The sequence below is a fragment of the Papilio xuthus genome, unplaced genomic scaffold, assembly GCF_000836235.2.
Source record: "Papilio xuthus unplaced genomic scaffold, Pxut_1.1 DF825946.1, whole genome shotgun sequence".
In the NCBI taxonomy this organism is placed as follows: Eukaryota; Metazoa; Arthropoda; class Insecta; order Lepidoptera; family Papilionidae; genus Papilio; species Papilio xuthus.
The window spans coordinates 7,979,182-8,001,862 of record NW_013532703.1 but is presented as its reverse complement, the minus strand read 5'-3'; the positions used below and the strand labels follow the sequence as shown (position 1 = coordinate 8,001,862).

Below are 22,681 nucleotides of genomic sequence, written 5' to 3'. Positions count from 1 at the left end.
CTCGGCAAATAACTCCAGACTCTGTGCAAGAGAGTTCCCACTTACAAAACTTTATTCCATTAGACCATAAGAATAGAAAACGTGATGGTTTGCAAATATTTAAGTTGAACTAGAACTTACGACTTATATGCATATAATTTAAGTTATAAAAATTTTACCTATTAAACGATGTGCATCTCTCGTTTCTCAAAGCAGAATGTGGAGAGTTACATCGGTATGGATCAAAGAAGACATGGATGAATTACGTGAAAGGTTACATTATTTAGATGGGACTAAAAAATAAAAATTCTGTAAGATAGCTCTGCTGGACGGAGACCTGGTGTATCAGGTACAATCCTATAGAGTTGGGTAGAAGAGAGATTATAATTTGGTTTTGAAAAAATTACAAGTATATTTAAAACGTCACGTTTAAATATATTTCTATATAGGTACTACGTGCACGAACGTCTTAAGAATTGTTAAATACCGTCACATCTTCATACTTTCGCAATCTTCACTTTCATTTGTGCATGCCTCAGTGCCTGCAGATGGCACCTTCGTTTTAATTAAAAATATCTTCACAACCATTGAAAGCAACTCGGCACGTTTGTAAGTAATTTGAAATCCTTTTACCTTTAATAATGAACTAGAAAATACTATTGAATTTTACAGATTATATTTTGTGGTACAAAACCGTTTTATAAACAAAAAATAACTTGAGGCTTATAATTTCAAAATTATAAACGCTATCCTGAGTCACAGCTCCCAAAGTAAGTCTTGTTCAAATAATGGAAAGTTTTAATTACAAACTGCAACGACGTGTAATTAATTTAATGTTTAACTAAGTCAGTGTAAACTTTTCCTACTTGATGTATATAAAAGTTAATTAAATTCGTTGCTGTTATTAAAATGACTTGATGCGCGCACGTGTTACACGACAGACGCTGCATCGTTTATCTTTGAGATTGTACGCGAAGCCTTAAAAATTAATTTTTAATTATTTAATTAATCTTTCTAAATTTTTAAATTGATTGTGTGTTAAATTAAAATACATTAAACTATTCGTTAATTAAAAATTATACATCCCGAATGTTCCTTAGATTGTGTTTCAAAAAATTCATTTTAAACAAGGGTTATTTTGCAAATCGTGTCACTGTTAATGATTCACAAAGTTAGCTTTAAAACATGTCTTTCCTATAATTATGATGATTCGTAAATTCTTTCTTCAATATTTCACCAATTTTTACAATTACTTTACAGAACTTCTTAGTTTAAAGATTACGTTTATAATCAGGTTGGACCACGCTTTTGTAAAACGATCCCTGTTAACTCTCTAAAAAGGAAAGTAATACAAGTATCGTTGCAGTTTTCAATTTTCCTTTACTTTAAATTGTATTAAGCTTTGCGTTTTGATAGAGAGCGGAGTAAGCTGCATAAAATAGCTGAGGGGAATCTCGTTGGAGATAAAATTGCACTGAGCTGCAGTTGCGAAATTATATTATGAGGAAGTGACGCGGGCGCTTGTCCGCTACTCCTCCGCTCCGCGCACACCCCGCACACACCCTACGCTTGGTACTCGCCATGAAACGATTACGTACTAGTTTGTAATGTGAAGATTAGAATAAGAATGTTTTAACTTGCAATATATATAAGGCTTTCCTGATATTGTCTAAAAATAGACAATAAATAACAAAATCAGCAGTAAAATTGAATTCTACAGAGTCCTTTGTAATAAATAAATCTATATCAAACAGGATTACTGTTAAATACCATTCTATTTGTAGCGTAGACTTCTGTAGAATATCGAACAATTGTTAAATAGGCGACCGACAGTTATCGTGGTTCCCAAGTTACCCAATTTCACGGGTCAATCGAGTCGTGTAGCGCCAATAAACACTTCCGGTTCCGCCCTGTCTGTTTGCTTCCCTGTATTCGGTCCTGATCTAAACTATCGAATGCCAAATGAAATTAACTAAGTCATAGTTCTATGTATTGCATATTGTAGATACATAGTACTATTTATGTTTGTAGACGAAGGAAACTAAAATCATAGACGAAGGAAACTCGAGCGGTAAATTTAGAGAAAAGTTGAAAGAAAATAATGCGAGTTTAAAATTATAAAAATAAAATAGAAACGAGAATAGAATCGACTAAACTAATGCATAAAATAGAAGAAAAAACATAAAACATTCTAAATTTAAAAATGATTAGTAAAAAAGTCCAAAAAGGTCCGTTTGTATCGGCAACAATGTTGTTAAATTGCCATCAAGTTGAAATCCTTACTAATTAAAAGATATATAATCAAATTTACTCAGAATATAAATATCAAAAACTCAATTATAAATGTTACATCATTGTTTATTAAAGCAAATGTTTTCGAATTTTTCTTTTTTTTGTATTATTAAGTTAAAAATATAATATCGCGTCGCACGCGTAACTGACTGTATTCCGACGGACGGCTTCCGTCAGCTGCTCCCTGAATAATTGACAAACAAAATACTCGCTCGTATATACTGTAAAATTTATTTTTAGGATTCTCTTTTACGATATTTTTAAAAATATGAAGTCGAGATTTTTTTTCGTTTTGCAAGAAAGTGAAAAAGACGTATATACCAATAATAGAAATGTCTTATTTTGGTATACACTTTAAATAATCTCTATTTTCATCTTTACTTTATAAAACAAAGTTTTAAAAACCTCACAGGTTTTTACACCAACTATTTAATAACTACATAAATATATCGTGTACTTTTTATTTGAAATATGACAAAACATTTTTGTAAATAACACTTTCTTAAAACATCCAAACAAACTCTATATTCCAAAATTACTTTGAACTCATTTGTTTTATTTATTGAGAAGTGAAGTAACATTAAATATAAAACCTCTTTTGCGTTAAAAACAATTGAAAGTAAATTAAACAACGATTTAACAAATGTGAATTTAATACTCTGTTCTACGAACATTAGTCGCCCTTTGTAACATATAATTGTTGGCAAAACACACTGGTTTTGCTACAAGCATTTACGAATCTGTAATTGAAGCCTTTGATATTGTCAAAACAAAACAAACAAAGAGTAATTAATGTAAATATAGACCAAATTAAGCAATAATAAATCATCCATCGATAAACATTCCAAGCTCAATCACCATTACATTCCATCTCCTAAAACCAAATCGTAGTCCCATCTTTTGTACCTATGTGACCCTATCTTTTTAATCCGAGCGCTAATATAAACGATTAAAAGTTAAAATCGGGGTGTAACCCGAAGTTTAAATATAAACTTGTAATTTACAGTTCAAGCCGATAAAAAAGCGTTAAAAATACGACTAAACGTAACACTGCATTCAGTTGAAAAGTCAATAAAAAGCGCACCAAGTTGCCGAGCTAATTCCGCACTTTTAATCGGCGTAAACTGCGCCAATACATTTGTTGCTCGTAGCTTGCACGGGCCACAAAAGGCCGCCGTCAAAGGCGGCTGGGATCGTATTTTTTCTACGGAGCGAATCGAAGCGTAGCGATCTGGCCTCACGGGCTGTTTGCTTATTCGATCGCGGAGTCGGTTAAATGTTTCCCGCACAGATGTTTTTGTTCCTTTGTCACGTAAACTTACGAGCTTCGCTTTAACAGGTGTTCCGTGTTTCTCAGTTCATAGAAAGTCACCTTTGAAGAAATATCTTTCACTTAAAAATGTTTGACGTCTATGTTTGTTTTGATTTTATTCTTTTTTCTGATTTAATAATTCGTCATGCTTAAAGAATTTTAAGATTTAAAATTGTCTTGTGAGTAGAAGATAAACGTAAAAATAGAATAAAAAATATGATTATTCCATCTTTTTATAAAATGAAATAAGAAAACGTAAGTCATAACTATAAATAGGTTCAAATAACAAAGCATCGCCACTGTATTTTCTAGAAATCCAAATATTAGAAAATCTTTTCTCGATATCATATCTGGCTGAATCCAATGTCGTCGCAAAAATCTTACGAATATTGGCATTGTATCCAATATCGTTGAAATTGCGTATCCACCGCCACTGTGAGGCTATGTGCATTGGAATGCAATGCTGAAGCCGAAATTGTTTTAACCGACTTTATTAATTTAAAAGCTAAAAGCAAATGGAGATCGGTTCACGTATATTGGAACAGTATTAAATTTTTAGTCTTATTTTTTGCGGAAAGTTTTCCATACCAAAATTTTCGAATAGTTTATTGAATAAATTAACTGCTTACCAGATTTGTTTCGCATTCGCAAAAATGTACTTACATTTTCGACTTTTATACAAATAAATATGATGACAAGAGACAGTTTAAAAGATTGCTTTATGGTACTGTCTTCTTTCTAAGTTTTTTAGATGTCTAAAATTATTAACTGATAAGAATAACTAAATTAAACTCTAAGTACTGCTATACTCTATTTTTATTGTTGAACTATACTTTACTTTGGTTTACAGATCGGTGGTCTCTAAGACACATATTCCATTATAACACATTTCGTCATTCCACTCTTATCTTTGACAAATATGTTTTATACAGGATGTTATTGTTTTACAAAGGAGTTTTGGTATTAGAAACGAACAGTGAGAAATGTACTTTACTCCATTGAATCGGACTATATCATCTCTCTGTATTTCTACTTGTATGTGACAAAGTTTAAGTTTGCCTTTTTTTGATTCGTGAATAATAAAAAAGACGTCTGGTGCGCAGTTATAGCAATTTGCTTTGAGAGCGTGTCTTTGTGACGGAGCGGCGCTATAGTATCGTTACGAGCCACCGGCTGCATCTCAAAGCTCTACTTATTTTTATAATTACGTACTTAGTGAGGCAAATTGTTTCTCTTTCAAATGTTTTCACTCGAATACTATTATTTTAGTTTGCCGCCAGTTTTATACGTTTAATATAAAGGATACAATGACATCATTAATTTTATATTCTTTTCATTTTTGAAAATCGAATATTATTTTTAAAATGTAACCCTTTATTTATTATACACTGACCCGAGGGATTTTATGAGCAAAACAATACGACATAGGATCCTTAAAGTTAATTAAATAATTAATTGCACAAAATAACTGTAGTAATTGCAAAACCATGAAAACGTTACAACCTTTTCCCAGCAACAAACTTTGTCCCATCGCTGTAATATTTTGCCGTAGTTTACGTAATTATACTCCGTAAGTTTATTGAGCACGGTCAATTAATTCTCGGAGTGTCCCCGTCTTTATTGCAGGCTGGTAATAAAAATAATAATTTGTCAAGTGGGTCTGAGAAAACGCCGCGGGCTCCCGGTCACGCCTCGCAGTTTTCTTCGGGGAGAATCTTTGCCATCTTTTTCACGACTTTCGCTTGTATCACTACAAAATTTCGTAACAGCTGCGCTTCGCAAAAATTTTCCCGCCAATTACTTAACTCTTTGACTTAACGGACTTTACAATTTGTTCACTTTGGTTACAGTTATCTGAGTATGATAAAGGACATCGGAATATTTTTATCGTGTACATTACTGCCTCGTATTGTTTTACCTTGATTATTTCCTGCCAGTATGATTGATTAAATTAAAATCGAAGTAATAATATTTCATTTGTGTTCAACTTGCATACGTCGTCCACATTCGTAATTAATTCATACGAATGGACGAACACCGCAAGAATTGTATCAATATATTATATAATAACTTTAATAAAGCCGTAGTACAATAAAGTTGATTGCACAATAGTTTTTAGTGTTCAATAAAATATATTTTATTTGGCCATTGCACAGAGACCTGCAGATTGCAAGTCAAGCACTTGCAATATGCAGGTCCTGGGTTCGAATCCCGCCATGTGCCAATGTGTTTTTCGATTTCCGATTTACATATGTACATTTATCAGACGTTCTTATGATGAAGAAAAACATCGTAATGCAACCTGCACATATCTGAGAAGAAATTCAAAGATATGTCTGAAGTCAACCAAACCGCACTTGGCCAGCGTGGTTGACTATGGCCTAATCACTCTTAACTTAGGGTAGGCTCAGGGTCCCTCGGTGGGGACGTATGGTGATTGTACAGAATTCGATTGCGTTCTCTAATCCGTGAACTGTCTGATGTAAAGTCTAGACAGTAAGCCAAAGACTGCATTTTTGAGCAATGTAAACGATCTTTATAATAATTCGTATCAAAAGTATATCTTACTGCACACAAAATCCAAAACTAAATTAAGAATAACAGGACGAGTACACTTTATTACTGGAATTTAATCAGTATATATTGACTGAGATTCGAAAATTCAATCAAGTTTTCTGGTAGTGTAGATGACAGTAAACATCAAGTTGCGAATAGCAAAATTAGTTAGAAAACTTTGTCTAAAATGTTTATTAAAAACTATATTTAAACAACTTTACTCAGCAATTTTAGTTTCATGTAAAGTGCTCTCTCATAATCAGTTGCAAGAATAAAATCATATTTCAATTAAGACAATTTTCTTACAAACACGTGCGAGACAAAGCCGTCCGTGACTAAAGGATAAATTTGTAATATTTCATCTAGCAGTCTTGATTTATTGCCAGCATCCGACAAACGTTTTTCCCCTTTAGCGTTTTATCGCTCGCTCTTTAAATCTCGAAATCTTTAAGGATGGTGTTATGCAATATCAATAATCTTCGTTAGTATTTTACGATGACCGTATTACCCTAGCACCTACGAATTATTTAATTTTGAATGCTAACCGAGTCTAACAAACTAAACTGAAACTGGCTAAAAATCATCAAAGCAAATTCAATTAACAAATGTCGAAATTGAAAATAAAACCACTGCTATGTTGGAAACTTTTAAAATATTTTTTATTTTATTCAAATCCCAGCTAACAACTCAATATCAGGACGACGCAAACAATTAATAATACACGGGCATTCAGCAGCGGTGCGAGAATGCAAATCTAGCGGGGCACAACAATCAGAACTTCAATTAACCGGCCCGCTGCAACAACTAAACTAGTTGACGCCCGTTACTACGCACACTAAAACTGTAGACTTCGGTCCTTTTCTACCTATATTTGAAATATTTATGAATTTATATATTATTGAGATTATTTTATGTGAACTGTTTATCCGAATAAAACTAGAGTTTGATTAAAAATTAAAATTAAAATAATGAAGATTATTAATTAAGAGATTACAACCACGGTATGTAGTAGTTTTGTATTTGGACCTAAATGGACTGAATAAACGGGGACGACAGGTTGCAGTATTTACTTTATTGTAATTTTGTGTCTTTTGCATATTGGATAAATAATTTTTTGCAAGGATTTTTGGTTTAACCGTGCGCTCAAATGCCAAACAACTGTCTCTCCTTTTTTTTAAATTAATCTATGTTTATATCTAACTCCGCAATATCGGTAGTCGTATCCAACTTGCCGCGTGTAAACAAATCCAGGGGGAAGATGTTTACAATGCGCCCGCATTTAATCGTCTCTTGCAAACCCAACACCAGTAGCAGCGGGCCTTGAGAGCTGTCGTGTTTGGTCACGCAATGTACATAGCCCACATCGGTTATGTATATTTACCACTTCATATCGAGCTTATGTTCTTGTTTCTAATATATAAGTTGTATATTATCAATGAAAAAATGAAAAAAAATTATAGCATAGGCGAATTATATGGCCTGAAATTAATTTTTCCCAGTAAAAAACTTTTTCTCTTTCATTTATATCATAAAAGTGACATATTTTTTTTTTCATTTTACAAATGTTCTATCTAATCTATCTTAATTTTATTTAGACATGAATCCACAAAAAAAAATTCTAACCACACCTTACACCAAAGATTTACATTTTACCGAAATGGAGAGTTATTCCAAGAAATCGCGCGCTCAGAATTGTGTCGAATTGAAAAAAAAAGTATGCCAAGCCGATGAAAAGAACTACGGCCCAGATGCTTTCCGTACATAAATATAAAAAAAAATAAACAATAAAATCGCGGGGAGTACGGTCGAAGTGCGATGGCCGGGTACTAACAATGGTGGTGCCTTGTCCGGACCAAAGATTGTCTCGCTGTATTGTGTGGCGTCTTGCTGCAGGATTGGACCCGAATGAGACCAGCTCTGTGGAGAAGGGGTATGCGGGAAGGATATTGTGACGTACGATTTAAGCGCCGTATTTGATGAATAGCCTCTCAATTTGTACTTTGTAACAAAGCTTTCTATGAATTGCTTTAGAATTATCGAGATTTTTTTTATAACAAAATTACTTCGAACTTCTTGGAAAAAAAATGACATTGTGAGAAACCTTGAAAATAATTTAAATTTAAATTCTAAATTAATTACGTTTAATTACTTTGGAAATATTTAATGTTTACGAAAACTAAGAAGAAAAAAAGACACTATCAAATTCCAAAATATTGTTGCTAAAGTTATTACAGTCGTTAATGACATTTCATTCGTTACAAACATAAAAAATGAACTTCGCAAAAACGTTTATATTCACGAGAAATAAATTCTAAATCAATTTACTTTAACAATACCTACAATAATAATACGAAATATATTTTGAAAACACTTAGAGAAAATTTTGATGGAAGAAAGGTTTTGATGTACTGATTTATATTTTACCTTTCAATGTTATAATAATATTGAATTCGCTGTGATATATAAATTGAAAGTAGAATTTTCTCTATAGATTTATATTTATACTAGCTGACGACAACGACTCCATCCGCGCGGAATTAAAAAAAAACTTAATTAGTAGCCTATGTGTTCTTCCGGACTATACTCGATATCTATGCCAATTATCATCGTGATCCATTGAGCCGTTCTAGTGGTACCTTCTAACAAACATCCATCCATTCAAACATTCACATTTATAAAATTAGTAAGATTTAAATATCATGCCTTTCCATATAATAAACACACTGTAGACTGATTAAATTTTTTTTAACATCCTGTACATGAATTTTTAACCACAATGATGATAATACGCCATCATTCTTGAAGTAACCCGCCGTATCTGGCGTTACCATCAGAGTTGCGTTATTGTTGTTAAGCGGGCAAGTTTAAAGCCACTCTGTATTCTCTAATGAATTATTAAGCTTTTGTACGTCGACGTTGTCTCCCGCAACTTTTGCCTCCTTACAGAAGCTCGTAAACTTGTTTTGACGTAACTTAGAATAATTAATTAAACAGTTCCCCGTTCTGTTTATCTCATTCATTTTATAATCAACCTTGTGTTGGTATTAATTTATTATTAAATGCATATTTTGATGATAATCTTAAGGAGCTTTTGACTATGATTTAAATTGAAAAATATGTATTTTTTTCAGTTTAAAAGAACAGTTGAACTTATGTTTGAACTAGCTTTCGAAAGCTACTCCGTCAAAGCGAAAAAAAAACTTAATTAGTAGCCTATATAGTTTTCCAGGCTATGTTCTAGATCTAGGCCTAATTTCAAAAAGATCCATGCAGCCGTCCTGGAGAAACCTTCTAAAACATATCCATCCATCCATCCAAACATTCGTATTTATAATAGTAGTAAAATATTCCAGCGGTTATAGGTAGATATTAATACTAACTTAATTTAAAAAAAGCTCATTTTTTCGCGTTACACTTAATTTTAACAGAGCAATGCTCTGTCGTTATTTTTCACCTGACAGACATAAAACATTCAAATTAATGTAAAGCATATAACAGCGGGCGCTGGATCCCTTGGTTTTGAAATTAGCACATCAAAGCAATGCGAAGGTCGAAGCTTTTCGGGTTTAATTTACATTTCAAAAACGGAGCATTTTGTATGCTTTTTCAGGGACGTCGTTACTGACGCGTATCATATCTCTCGGTTAAGACATATTCTTTGATTCAACACCTTTTTAACATTTTTTCACATTCATGTTGTCATAATGAATCTTTTCACGAATTAAAGTGTCCAAATATTGTCCCACAAATATAAAAGTAGTTACTAGTAGTTCCTTACAAGCATAGTTCGAATAGGTATAACCGTGTAATTACATTGCCGAATCTCTGCATTAAAACATATTGCTATCGCTGTAATTTAAAAGGGTATGAAAGGGATGACGATACATTTTACATAAATTTGTCGATAGTTTGAAACCCATAGTTCTGTATTTCACAGTATGGTGTTCAAACATGGGAATGTAAGAAAACGATCTTAAGGTGAAACAGGAAATTGTAATACTAAGAACCCAACAGAGGTCACGATGCAAATAATTTAACAAATTAATTCTGCGAGGTACGGACCCGGACCGCCGGGGTTAATACAAGAATTCAGCGGACCCTTGATAATTCTACTATTTACGGAAAGAACTCACGCGCGAAATGAATTTAAGCAAACGTTCATCCCTTCTTACTTTTTTTACATAATTGTTGAATGTACAAAGCCACCTCATGATTGGGCGAATGACTTATTTGATTTGGTTTGAATTCCACTCATCGTTGTATATGTTTAAAACCTTTAAACAATTCTATAGTAACAATTAAAACTGTACTTTTACTGTTGAAGATAAATTTAATTAATTTAGGTGACATATTTATTACAATCTTTTTAAATATTAATATAATATCAAAGGACAAAATTAAAAACAAAAACAGATAAAATATAATGTAATCTTTCACAAACATATCCAACGTTCAATCCTCAAACAAAATGGTAGGTTAAACAAGGGATAAAACAATGGCTCGTTCCCACGGACCTTCTGTTTTCATTTTAATGAAAAAAAAACCGGGAATCCGGGATAATCGTCTCATGTCCCCTCTATGTTACACGCGCCCATTAATGTTCAAAGGAAGACAACAAAAGTTCCTTCATCTGATATCATTTGTAATATTATATCGCAGTCTACCAGTAATACTAAAAAAAAGATAAGCATTATTTTGCCGGCAAAGATACTAAGGATTGATTATTTATTCAATTTGCATCGAACATTTCAACAACGCCCGGAGGAGCAAGCATTGAAAACAGATTACCATTTTGTGAGGTTCAGGCAAATCTTTTTCTCGATATTATTTAACCTAAGTCAAGGGTGATTAGGCCATAGTCAACCACGCCGGCCGCCGGGTTGGTTGACTTCACACAAATCTTTGAATTCCTTCTCAGTTATGTGCAGGTTGCATCACGATGTTTTCCTACACTGTAAGAACGTCGGTACATATGTAAATCGAAAAACACATTGGTACATGGCGGGATCCGAACCCAGGACCTGCAGATTGCAGGTACTTGATCCCTGAGCCACCGACGCTCCCAGTGATCAGTTTTGGATGCTTCTAATACATTGAAAATTACGATTTTAGTAAGACAGAGTTATAATATTATTTATTTAAAACCAAAATTAAATTTTTGATTGAATCGAAACAGTTTATATACCTTTAGAAATAAAACTTTTAACCCCATCGAGGTTTTCCTTTCACGAACAAGTCATAAAAGATATTTGAATAGTCCCTTTAGCATTAATATGGAGCTCTTTACCCTATAAGATTTTCAGCTTTATGAACTCCTTGCATAAGGATCAAATTGTAAATCCACCGCATCAGCATTCAAGTCGCAAGTAGGCAATAGAGTCAAGCTTGAATTTTTTGTATTATTCAAATCTTATAGCTGTTAGGGGACAAATCTGGCAACTTTTGAGTCGTATGGAACTAAATATATTCAAGTTCTCCTTGAGCATTATAACTGTAAACTTTACTGTCTATAATAAATAAGTGTGGTCTTTTAAAAACTTGAACTTACCAACGTAATTGTACTGAAGCAGCACTGAACGAATGAGTCAGTTCGTGTAGGGAAATACCATGACGTTCTTAAAAATAAATACATAATATTTGCTGACTTTAAGAGTTCCATAATTTTTAATATAAATGTTACCATTAAACTTCTCTGAGTGCCGCAGAATCAGGCAACTTAAAAACACAATACTACTGTTAGGAAGAAAATCCGACACTGTGCCGGCGCAACACTAGCCTTATTAAAATGTCAACGTTTATGTCCCCTCACTAATCAATCTGACACTTGACTTTGTAACGAAAGCGCTCCATTCGCGCCAAAGGATTCTAACTAACAATGCTTAAAACTACTTAGATGTTAGAATAATATGCTTAACTTAAATTTCGTATTTAAAATATCAAGTTTATTCATCTGTCAGTCAAGTAAAAATACTGGCTATAAAAATTCAGTTAGCCTGAATTGAAAATTTGAAATAATAACAAAAAGAGGGATAAAGCAATATCCTGTTCGGACCGGCCTGTTTTGATTTAATGAAAAGCTGAGGGCTCGGGATTACCGTTCTGTACTATCTCTATACAAAAGCCTAATAAAAGACAAAGGAAAAAAGACACAAAAGATTGTAATCAGATAATATTTGCGACATAAGCGAGTGTTGTTTCCATTAGGACGATGTTTCTTTTTGTGAACTTTTTATGCTGACATTTCGTTTCTTTTCACAAAAATTCTAGATATTATTGGTGAGTATATTTTAAGTTTTATTGTTCAATTAACGTTATAAAAAGGGAATTTATCATACAACAAATCTCTTTTCTGACTTATAAATAAATACTTGATCATTCCACTGGTCGGGACAAAGAAGTGCCCTTTTTGACCTCTCTTTTTTGCTCGTAAATGCTTTTTAAATAAATATATAAAAAAAGAAAATTATAATTTCTCTTACACTTAAAGACCGAATATGATTGGAGTATTATTAGATATATTTAATACTAGCTGTCGCTCACGACTCCGTCCGCGCGGGTTTAAAAATAGATTCCTAAAGGGTTTTCCTGGCAATTATTCGAATTTTTCTCATATTTTAAACTTCCCCTAGACTTCCACGAACGTTCAGCCGTTCCCGAGTTTTAGCAAGACTAACGAAGACCAGTTGATTTTTGTATGTATATATATATTATAAGATTTATACAACTTCACATAAGATAAGGAATTTCATCCTTTTCCGTTTTTGACGGTCTGTGAATTTCATCATCATATAGCGAGAACTGTATTAGACATTAAATCCATTGGGATTTGTACGAAAGTTCAGCGAACCCTTTATAATTCCGCTATTTATTGTCGAAACAACTTCCTCCTGAGATGGGTTTTATCAAAAGTCCTTCCTTATCATTTAATTCATTGAATTCAAATATTACCAAAGTGCTACCAAAATTACCAAAATTAATTTAATATTTTTATCTACACTAAGCTTTAATCGACACGAGAGTAAACCCACATAATAGAGGATGTTTCCCCTTCCTATGAATTCCCATTTCTTCTTTCCAAGAATAGGGTAGGAAGTAGAAGCGGTCCAAAATTAGGCATACACACTCATCAGACTGTATGCGGAATGGGTTTCACTTCACGCCTGTCTTCAATGGTCGTGGTATTTTAAAGATCGAGCCGGTTCATTCGTGCAAGAGTTGTTGTTACGGGATCGAACAGTTAACTGTTTTCGCCAACATTATTTAGATCTACTTTTAAAAGTTGGATACTGTTTCTGTCAGTTGGGGTCTTACATGCAACGGGATTAATATTAACATTATAATATTTAAAAATGACCATATAAATCTGTATCCAAAGCTTCGTGTAATGCAGGTTACCTTTATCGCTAGATAAATTCAGCGGTGAGTTTATATCATATCGCACGTGTCCAATCGCTAAGTTATTGCGGTGGTAAAGTCCGCTCTATGTCGCACTCGGCTACACCTGCAACCACATTATATCAACGCCGCCTCTACAATTTTTATCGTTAAGATCATAAATCTATCGATGGGTCACTGACGATAAAATAAAAATTATTTATCTTTTTAATTTTTGCACTATTCATAAAACTGTAATAAAATACGTCATCGAAAGGCAACTTTAAAAAAAATGTACCGCTAAACCCGATTGGCTATTTTTTTTCTGGGAATTGTTTTCTATCACGTGCTATCACGAGTTTTCTTTTACTAGTGAACTTTTTAAATAGAAGGTCTTGGTAATTTATTTGAAGACAAACGATTTTTGAAATATTACACGATTTATAATCATTAATTGTAAATTATTTAATTAGAACAGTAAAAATAACAATAGAAATTTTAACAAATTACATTACACAATCTTCAAGAAATGCGACGCCTTTTAAAACGTCTAGCAACAAAAATATTGAAACATTTCAAATTAAAGCCCATCCTTAACTGATCCCTAATCTCAGTAAGATATTTGTTTTCACAAATTGTATCTTTGCGATTTAGATGTAAAAGGAAGTGATCAAATAATCTCCTTTACATTCATTATTTATTAAGAGATATTTTGTTTATATTTAATCTTCTTGAAGGAGCTTTCTTAATTTATACTAGCTGTCGCTCGCGACTCCATCCGCGTGGATATAAAAAAAAACTTAATTAGTGTAGCCCACCCATCCATTCACCACACACATGCATCTATACATTCGCATTGATAATATTAGTAAGTTATATAAAAAGCAGCTCTTAAAAGCGTAAATTCAAAAAAAATGAATAAATAGTATCCTATGTCCGTCTCCTGGCTCTAAGCTACCTCCTCACCAATTTTCAGCCATATCGGTAAAGCCGTTCTTGAGTTATAAAGAGTGTAACTAACACGACTTTCTTTTATATCTTTAGATTTATAATTATTGAGCTTCCATTAAAGGCTTTTTCTTTTCTTACATTAAAAATTTCATATCGTTGCATTTTTCCATCCATCTAAATAATATATCAATGCCAAAACAGTTTCTACCAAACACTATTTAAAAAAAATTGAAAGCAGCTTTGTTCTAAATCATCCGAACGAAGCTAAGTTGCTTTGCTTGATAAAAATAAGTCTTTTAAATTATTCTGACAGATAATATTAAAAAAAACGTCATTATTACGGAAAAATATAGAACTATTTCTGTAGTGTAGTATAGTTTGTAGTGAGGTTATACAGGCGATTGTAGCGCCCTCAATGCCAGATTTAATCATGGCTGTTCAATATTAAGATAATCTGTAACAATTGTTAAGCGTTGTAATTACCGGTTCTTATTAATTATCAAACGTCAGTGGCGCCGCCTATTTGTCGTATGTACGCAGGTGTGCATCGTTTGTTCCACTAATTACCTGAGCTAACCTCCGTCCTATACATTTTACAAGCTGATTGCCTCGCGTTCTATAAAAGTTTTGGTATTAACAAGCGACACGCCACGGACTTTTTAAGTATGGCAAACAATGTAGATACGTCTAAAGTGTATTATTTACCTTATTTTGTTTCCGGAAAAATTAGGATTCTAATAGTAAAAGATTTTAAAATCAGTCTAATAAATAACTAGGTCAAATGTACACGTTTCGTCTTTATGCATATTAATTGTTCTTCTCCATTTCTATACAAAGGTATAGAAATATTTAATTTAATTTATTCATTAAATTTAACGCTAAAAGCTTGTAACTTGTTCACGTAAAATCCGCTAATTATACACACGTTGCCAACATACAGAAATTTATACGTTAATAGCACTTTGAAACAACATGAAATAATTCTACACACAGGTCGACATTTCAGTTTTAATGAACGCAGTTTAGCGAGCCTTACGATTTTAAACATTATTCATAACCAGAGGTAGGTTAGTGAGATAATAATATAATTTTCCAATGCCTTCGTTTCCTCTTTTAATCGACATCAAAAAGAATATAATGTTTGAATCGGACTGTATATTTTCTTTTTACAAACAAAGGGCCTTACCATACAAAACTTAAATAGTCTTTCAAACAACTTAAACTAGCTTTTAGCTTAAACATATGTTAACCTTTTTGTACCGTAACTTTAACGCCCGTTACGGATTTTTGACAAATCATGGCTATTGAAATATTATTATACGTAGTCTTGCGAATAATATTGACCAAAAAGTAATGACGTGCTATACCGAAAGCTCCATGGTAATACATTTTTAAGGTAAAAGACTACCACGTCGTTCCATAATATCTATCAGCGGCGGTCAAAGGGTTAAACGTTTTTAATAAAACAGTGTCTAACTGTATTTTTTTTGGAGTTACACAGGGTTTTGGAATTTTCGCTATTAATTTTCTATTGCTATTCTTTAAATACTTTGAAATTTTAATACACTAGTGAATATGTTCTTATCAGCAAAATCATTGTGATTTAATAGAAAGGCGCTTACAGAAATTCGCTGGGTACCTCTTAAATCCCGACTCCATTATTATTCCGCTTTTACCCATCACGGGGTAAATTTGTGTAATCTCCGGAGATTTCTTTTTATTTCGTTCGTCTCCTTAGTTTGCGTTGATTTAATCCAGTTTTATTTATCCGTGAAGCTAGAAGCGTATTTTTTTCGTCGATTTTTCGTGTTAAAATATTTTTTTATTTAATTTAACAATTATGTAGCTTGTCTCAATATATAAAGATAATTTTAACACATTACTAATTTTGTTTAAAATTAAATATAATATAATAAGCTTCTATGAGATCTTAACAAATTGAGTTGACCCAGTAACACGATTCCACAATCCGGATTCGGGACATACGAAATCCTAGCAGCGGACCGCGTTAAATTAAGGATCCATTAAGTTACGTGCAAGAATGCTACAGACATTAAATTCGATTGATGGAAGGATATGTATGTCATCAGTATCTCTTAATTCCTTTGACTCTATATTTTAGGGCAAACGAAAAGAGCCCTATACTATACAACAATGTTTACGGTTTAGTGGTACACTTTTTCAAGAAACTATTACTCATTTATATTTGTGATTTTTGGCACCACAATTTCAATTTCTCGATACTTTATCTATATAAAAAAAAACTATTTTATAGATGCTAATTATATTAGAGATTAAAAATTTGATTCAACCTATACATTAAAAGACGTAATTTAAGTATATTTTGCAAATTATGACAAGGTTTAAAACATAGCGTGGCTTCCGTAAGCACCACTTTTTTCTATTTATATATTATGTTAGAGACTTAATCATTTTTTTTTACTTTTATGATAATGGTTTATTTTGTTTATAAATGTTTTTAATTTTTTATCTCATGCATCTTTAGCGCATTATTTATCTAGAAAAAATAAAAACTCAGTTCCTTTACCATTCATTTTGTAAGGAAAATTCGATATAGCACTGCTATTAGGAATTTCCAGGTATAGCTACGCTGTAATTTATCAACAAAAACGTGATAATATCCTACAATTCCCTGAATGCCCGCCTCCATTATTACAACGCCTTTGCCCAACATCAAGAAAATTTGCTTAATCTCTTAAGATTCGTTTTATATTATGCACCTTAATTTTCGTACCTTTGATCTAATTTCCTCCAATAAAATACTCAAATTGCGATAAAAAATAAATAAATACTAGTTGTAAGAAAAACTAATCACTTTTGTTTGCAATCTACTAATAGTACTAAAATATAATAATTAAAAATTACACCTTGATACCTCATTGCGTTTCTGAGAATAAGGGTCTCGGCAGACAGACAGACGAACAACAAAGTCATCCTATAAGGATTTCGTTTTTCCTTTCGAGGAACGGAACCCTAAAAACGGCTGCACTCACGTATATTAGTCTAGTCTAGAAAAAAAAATGACAATTTAAAGAATGCACCTGCAAATAATTAATAGCAATTGTTTATAAACGCATCATGAGATTTAAAACATGAATATTTACTGAAATTTTATGTACATAAAATATTGTTCTTTTTAGAATACAATAAAATTGTCTTATAATTTTCTTTATCAAATGAATATCCATTTTAACAGTAACATTAAAAGATACGATTGCCAGGGGCGTACTTAAACCAATTAATGAACGGACGTTGACTTTTCGTTAATGTTTTAACCTTTTTGTTGCAGGTAAATTTCGTCGACGTTAAATGGAACAATAACATTGTTAGTGGTTAAACAATTGACGGTAAGCGACCGCGGCGCGCCTTTGGTGACCTACAAAAATATTGATTACACTCCCCCCACCCCCGGAAAGCCTGTTTTTATGTAAGGATAACAAGGGTGTACATACCATATCTTTGTATATTATGTATGATCATGTAAATGTATATATAATACATTTAATGTTAAATTTAACAATACTAGACTACTCACTAGTTGTAGTCCTACGTCCTAGTCCTACGTATTACCTTATGAGTAATTTTCGTATTTTTTTAAGTTAATTAACTGCCACTATTTAAAATAATTAGTAGTAATATGTACGTAATTATATTAATTCGTTTTTAACTTTTTTCATTTAGTAAGTTAACTGCATTGAACAGATATTGAGGCAAATTAATTCGAATCGGATATGTTAATAAACATTATTTAATTCAAACAATTCTCTGTAAGTATATCAATGTTTTTACCAATGATACAATTTAATTTCTATTTTTACGTTTTATAATCTAGCGCTTGACCACGATCCCACCTGGTGAAGTGGAGATTTGGTCGAAAGATGGTACGCGCTAGCTTAGTAAGTGCCTATTGACTCTATATTTCTTCTTTTTATTTTACTCTGAAGTCCGTAATTCTTATATTTTTATTTTACTCTGAAGTCCGTAATATTTTTTTTTATATCATAAGTAGGCATACAAGCGAGCGGTCACCTGAAATGGCTGAAATAACGAAGTGACCGTTGCCCATAGACATATGCAATTGCATATGCATTACCTAATAAGTAATCAGTCGTTTTAGTACGTAAGCTGTCTAGATTTTTTAAACAAAAAATACACTAAAGAAAGCCTTAGTGACAATTTCTCTTTTTTAAACGGTATTTGCAGTGTTAAATTATAATACAATCGTTAAATAGATAAACGTGATATTTTACTAAATTCTACTCGACTTTCTAGCAATTTGTCTAATTTTTAAAAATTTCAACAATATCGAAAGAATTTCTCATTATTTTTATAAGATGTTAAAAGCTCTACTAATATTTTTAATAATTCAACAAAATATTAAAATATTGCTTAATATTTAGAAGATATAAAATTAATTGAAATATTGCCCTTCGATAAACCTATTTGTTCAAAATATAATAACTTTTGAATAAATGATCAGGGTAAATCCTCTTTATAATTACTGTAGACAAGATCTTACTGGAGCTTTTTAATCCTATGATAAATATCTAATAGAGGCTCATATTATAATCAATGTTACTAACTTAACTTAACTTAATCCATTATAGAGTATATTTATTATCCTCGACGATCGCATACCTAATCTCAGTAATAACTTAAAAAATTTGTACTTAAAAAAAGTAAAGACCTAAATTCTATGCTTACTCGTCGTATCAAATCTTACTAATATAATAAATGCGATTGTTTGAATGGATGTTAGTCCAAGACAGAGTTGGAACACAGCCTGGAAGCACACAAAGACGACTAATTAAGTTTTTTTTATTTTATTCCGCACAGACAGGGACGCGGGCGATAGCTAGTGCATAATAAAGCGTTAAATTTAACCAGCATTAAAAGAGTTAAAACAGACATTCGGAAGGATTTCAAAGCTATCTCGTTTCGGAGGCAGGCTGTAAAGGTTTTGATTTACGAGCAAAAGATCGCGCCATAAATCAACACAGTGCTCGCAGCGAAAAAAAAATCACAGCGCTTGAAAAAATTACAATCGCTGTGTAGCAGCGCTTGCGACGGACGTTCCCTTCAAGTTATTAATTAATGCTACTAATTAAATTTCGTTACGCTCCCATCAAAAAGACGATCCCGTTTTCCTATGACGTCTACGGAAACATTTCTTTATCTTTGTACAAAAATTCTTTTACGTTAAATCCATTAATTTATGTTTTTTTACTAATTAATAACGACTTTATTAAAACGACGTAGGAAAAAATAAATCTTAAAAAATGTCTGTATTCTTACGACGCTTAGAAAATCCAAAAAATTAATAGCGTTTTTAATTCAACATTTTATTTAACAATAATATTCTTAACAAATTATAACTAGAAAAACATAATATCAAGAGAAAATGTCATTTAAAGAACAAGGGTACCGAGTAGAAGTTAAAATATCTGCTACAATCTAGCGCACCCGGCTTCGGATAAATTGTTTCTCTACCGGTCGGTCTCCTCCAGAGACATTGCGACTTAATTTTTAAAGTTTAATTAATCTTTCACTGATATTACATACGAATATTAACTTAAAAATATATACATAAACTTATTATTGAATTACTTAACTCTATATTGATTATTAAGTGACTAATGAAATTAAAATTAATCTACCAAAATAATACTATTTTTAAGTTATTATATTTTTCAATTGCTAAATAGTTATAGTTATAGTTTCGTTACATGTTATAAAATATATTCATTCCTACGAATATTTATAATGAAAGTGGACTTTTTATAGCTCCTTAAACTTGTGTCACTATCCGATATCTGGGTGTAATATATATTTTTTTTCGATTCCTTATATTGTGGACGTTAAATAATTCAGAATGTTTTCAAAAGAAGTATTCATTGAATAATAAACAACAAATGCTTAAAATATATCAAAGAAAATAACATCGCAACCAGACGGCGGGCGTGCACTTGTTCTTTCAATAATGAACTAATAATTCAAAGATTTCAGTTAAATGTGCCCATCGTTCCTTTGCTCGCTGCAATTTAAAATGAACTTAAATACAAAAGGAATGCAGTTGTATTTAGAATGGCAAATGAGGTGTGAATTAAGTGGCGCTCGGAGCGGAAGAGTCGCGGGCCGCGTTGCTTGAGCGCATTCATTGTTGTCGCGTCCTCCCGCTTCCCTCTACTTCCCTCTTGCCCCCTCCACTTCCTCGGACGTCTCGACACTACTTGAATACGATTGTTTGCTACTCTCTGTAAGTCTTTCAAAGCGCCAGCGGACCCTGAAGACATTACAATGTCGCGCCTTTATTCAACTCGTTTTAGATAAATAGGAATTCTTTATTTACTTGCGTCTTCGCTATAATACAGTAAGTGTTAAGATTTAAATTTAATTAATAGGAATTATGTTTTCCATGTAAAAGTTTAATTTAATAAGGCATTTGGTTAAAAGGACAGTTAGCATACAAACTTAGTTCCCGAATAGTATGCAGGTATTAACATTTTGAATACTCTAGTTAAAGTGTTGTATACAGGAGCTGGAGAAAGACACGAAAATCACTATAAAAAGTTAACTTATACTAAGATGTTTTAAATAGAAAATTTAAATAATAAACACACTAATTGAAACTGAGCAATCTTAATGGGGGCCGAAAATTGCTAGCGATAACGTCAAAAACGTTTTTAACCGTCAGAGTGACATTACGTCGGCTAATTGGAGGGAAGGGGAAGAACCCAACAATTGGCACCGTGGCTCTTTCATGAAGACAAGAAGGGCGTCGTTTCTAAGAGCCAGCTCGGTTTGCGTACGCCGACGTTTGTTTCGTAAGAAAACATCGTCTTTGACATCGCGCTCGCTCTTTATGTCAGCAATATTTTCACTCGGTTTTGAAATTTCCCCGTGAAAGATGTTTCCCGTGAAATGGCGGTCGCTTTACAAACAGACCGTTTATTTAAAAATACATTGGAATTTAATAAAATAATAAAGAATAATTTTTGCAATCTCACTGATAATGTAAATACGAATGTTTAGATGGATGGATGTTTGATTGAAGGTATCTCCGAAACGGCTGCATGGATCTCGCTGAAATTTGGCATACATGTAGAACATAGTCTAGAAGAACACATAGATCATTTATTAAACTTGTTTTTAATTCCACGCGGACGGAGTCGAGGCCGACAGCTAGTATTTTATATTTTACAAAGCCGCTTGAAAATCACGGCAGCGGGAAGTAAAAGGGACGTACAGAAAATTTAAAAATTAAAAAAAAACTGCCACGTACAGTCAGTACATATTGAAAATCAATGTAGCGGTTTGTATGTTTTGTGTTAACTTTATCCTGACAGATCAAAGAGTGGATAAAATCAAAAAACAAAGGAAACTGGTTTCTAACTTTCCCTTCATCCTACTGCGCACATAGTTATGAATGTTTGAAATTATTAACTTTATTCAGAATACAGAATGTTACAAAATTTTGCTTGTTACCATTTTGTTTTGTGAAACATCTGAATGTGAAAATTTTATGCGTGAAATTCTAACGAGTTATTTGATGTCAAATTTTACATAACGTGATTGTATGTTTATTTGCGTATTTATTCCTATTATATACATGTTACTAATATTATAAATACGAAAGTTTACATGTTTTATATACAGACTAGCGGACCCGACAGACGTTGTCCTGTCTACACGTCTTTAATTTGAATAAATTAATATGAAGTTAATATTTGATGAAAATTGTGAATCTAAACCATTCCCAGATCCCCTTGAACACACACAAAAAATTTCATCAAAATCGGTCCAGTCGTTTGAGAGAAGTTCAGTGACATACACACTCACAGAAGAATTATATATATATAAAGATAAGATGATAAATAGGAAAAGGTAGTTTTCTTCGACATAAGAACATGTTGTGTTGAATGAGTTTTCCAACGCACTCAAGTTGTCAACGTTCTCAAGCTAGGGCCTTTACCTATGGGCACTGCGCGTTTTCGACGTCCCATTATTTCCTTAATATTCCCTTAGCGGCACGGATTTCCATTAAACTTTGTACATTTTAAACAGTTGCCTTTTGCGCCCACTTCAGAATTCATCGCATATTTTAAGGTCTCGCAAAGTGCTTTGTTTAACTTTTTGAGCCGCTTTAGAGGGCGACGCGTGCAAAATGTTTAACTTACAAACATGTATTAAAGGGGA

General features: G+C 32.5%; 1 protein-coding gene across 2 annotated transcripts in view; it reads left to right on the top strand.

The window, feature by feature from the left end:
- Sdc (Syndecan) overlaps positions 1-22,681 on the top strand; it is a 182,415-nt gene that overhangs the window by 152,941 nt on the left and 6,793 nt on the right. The gene's annotated exons all lie outside the window — the stretch shown is intronic.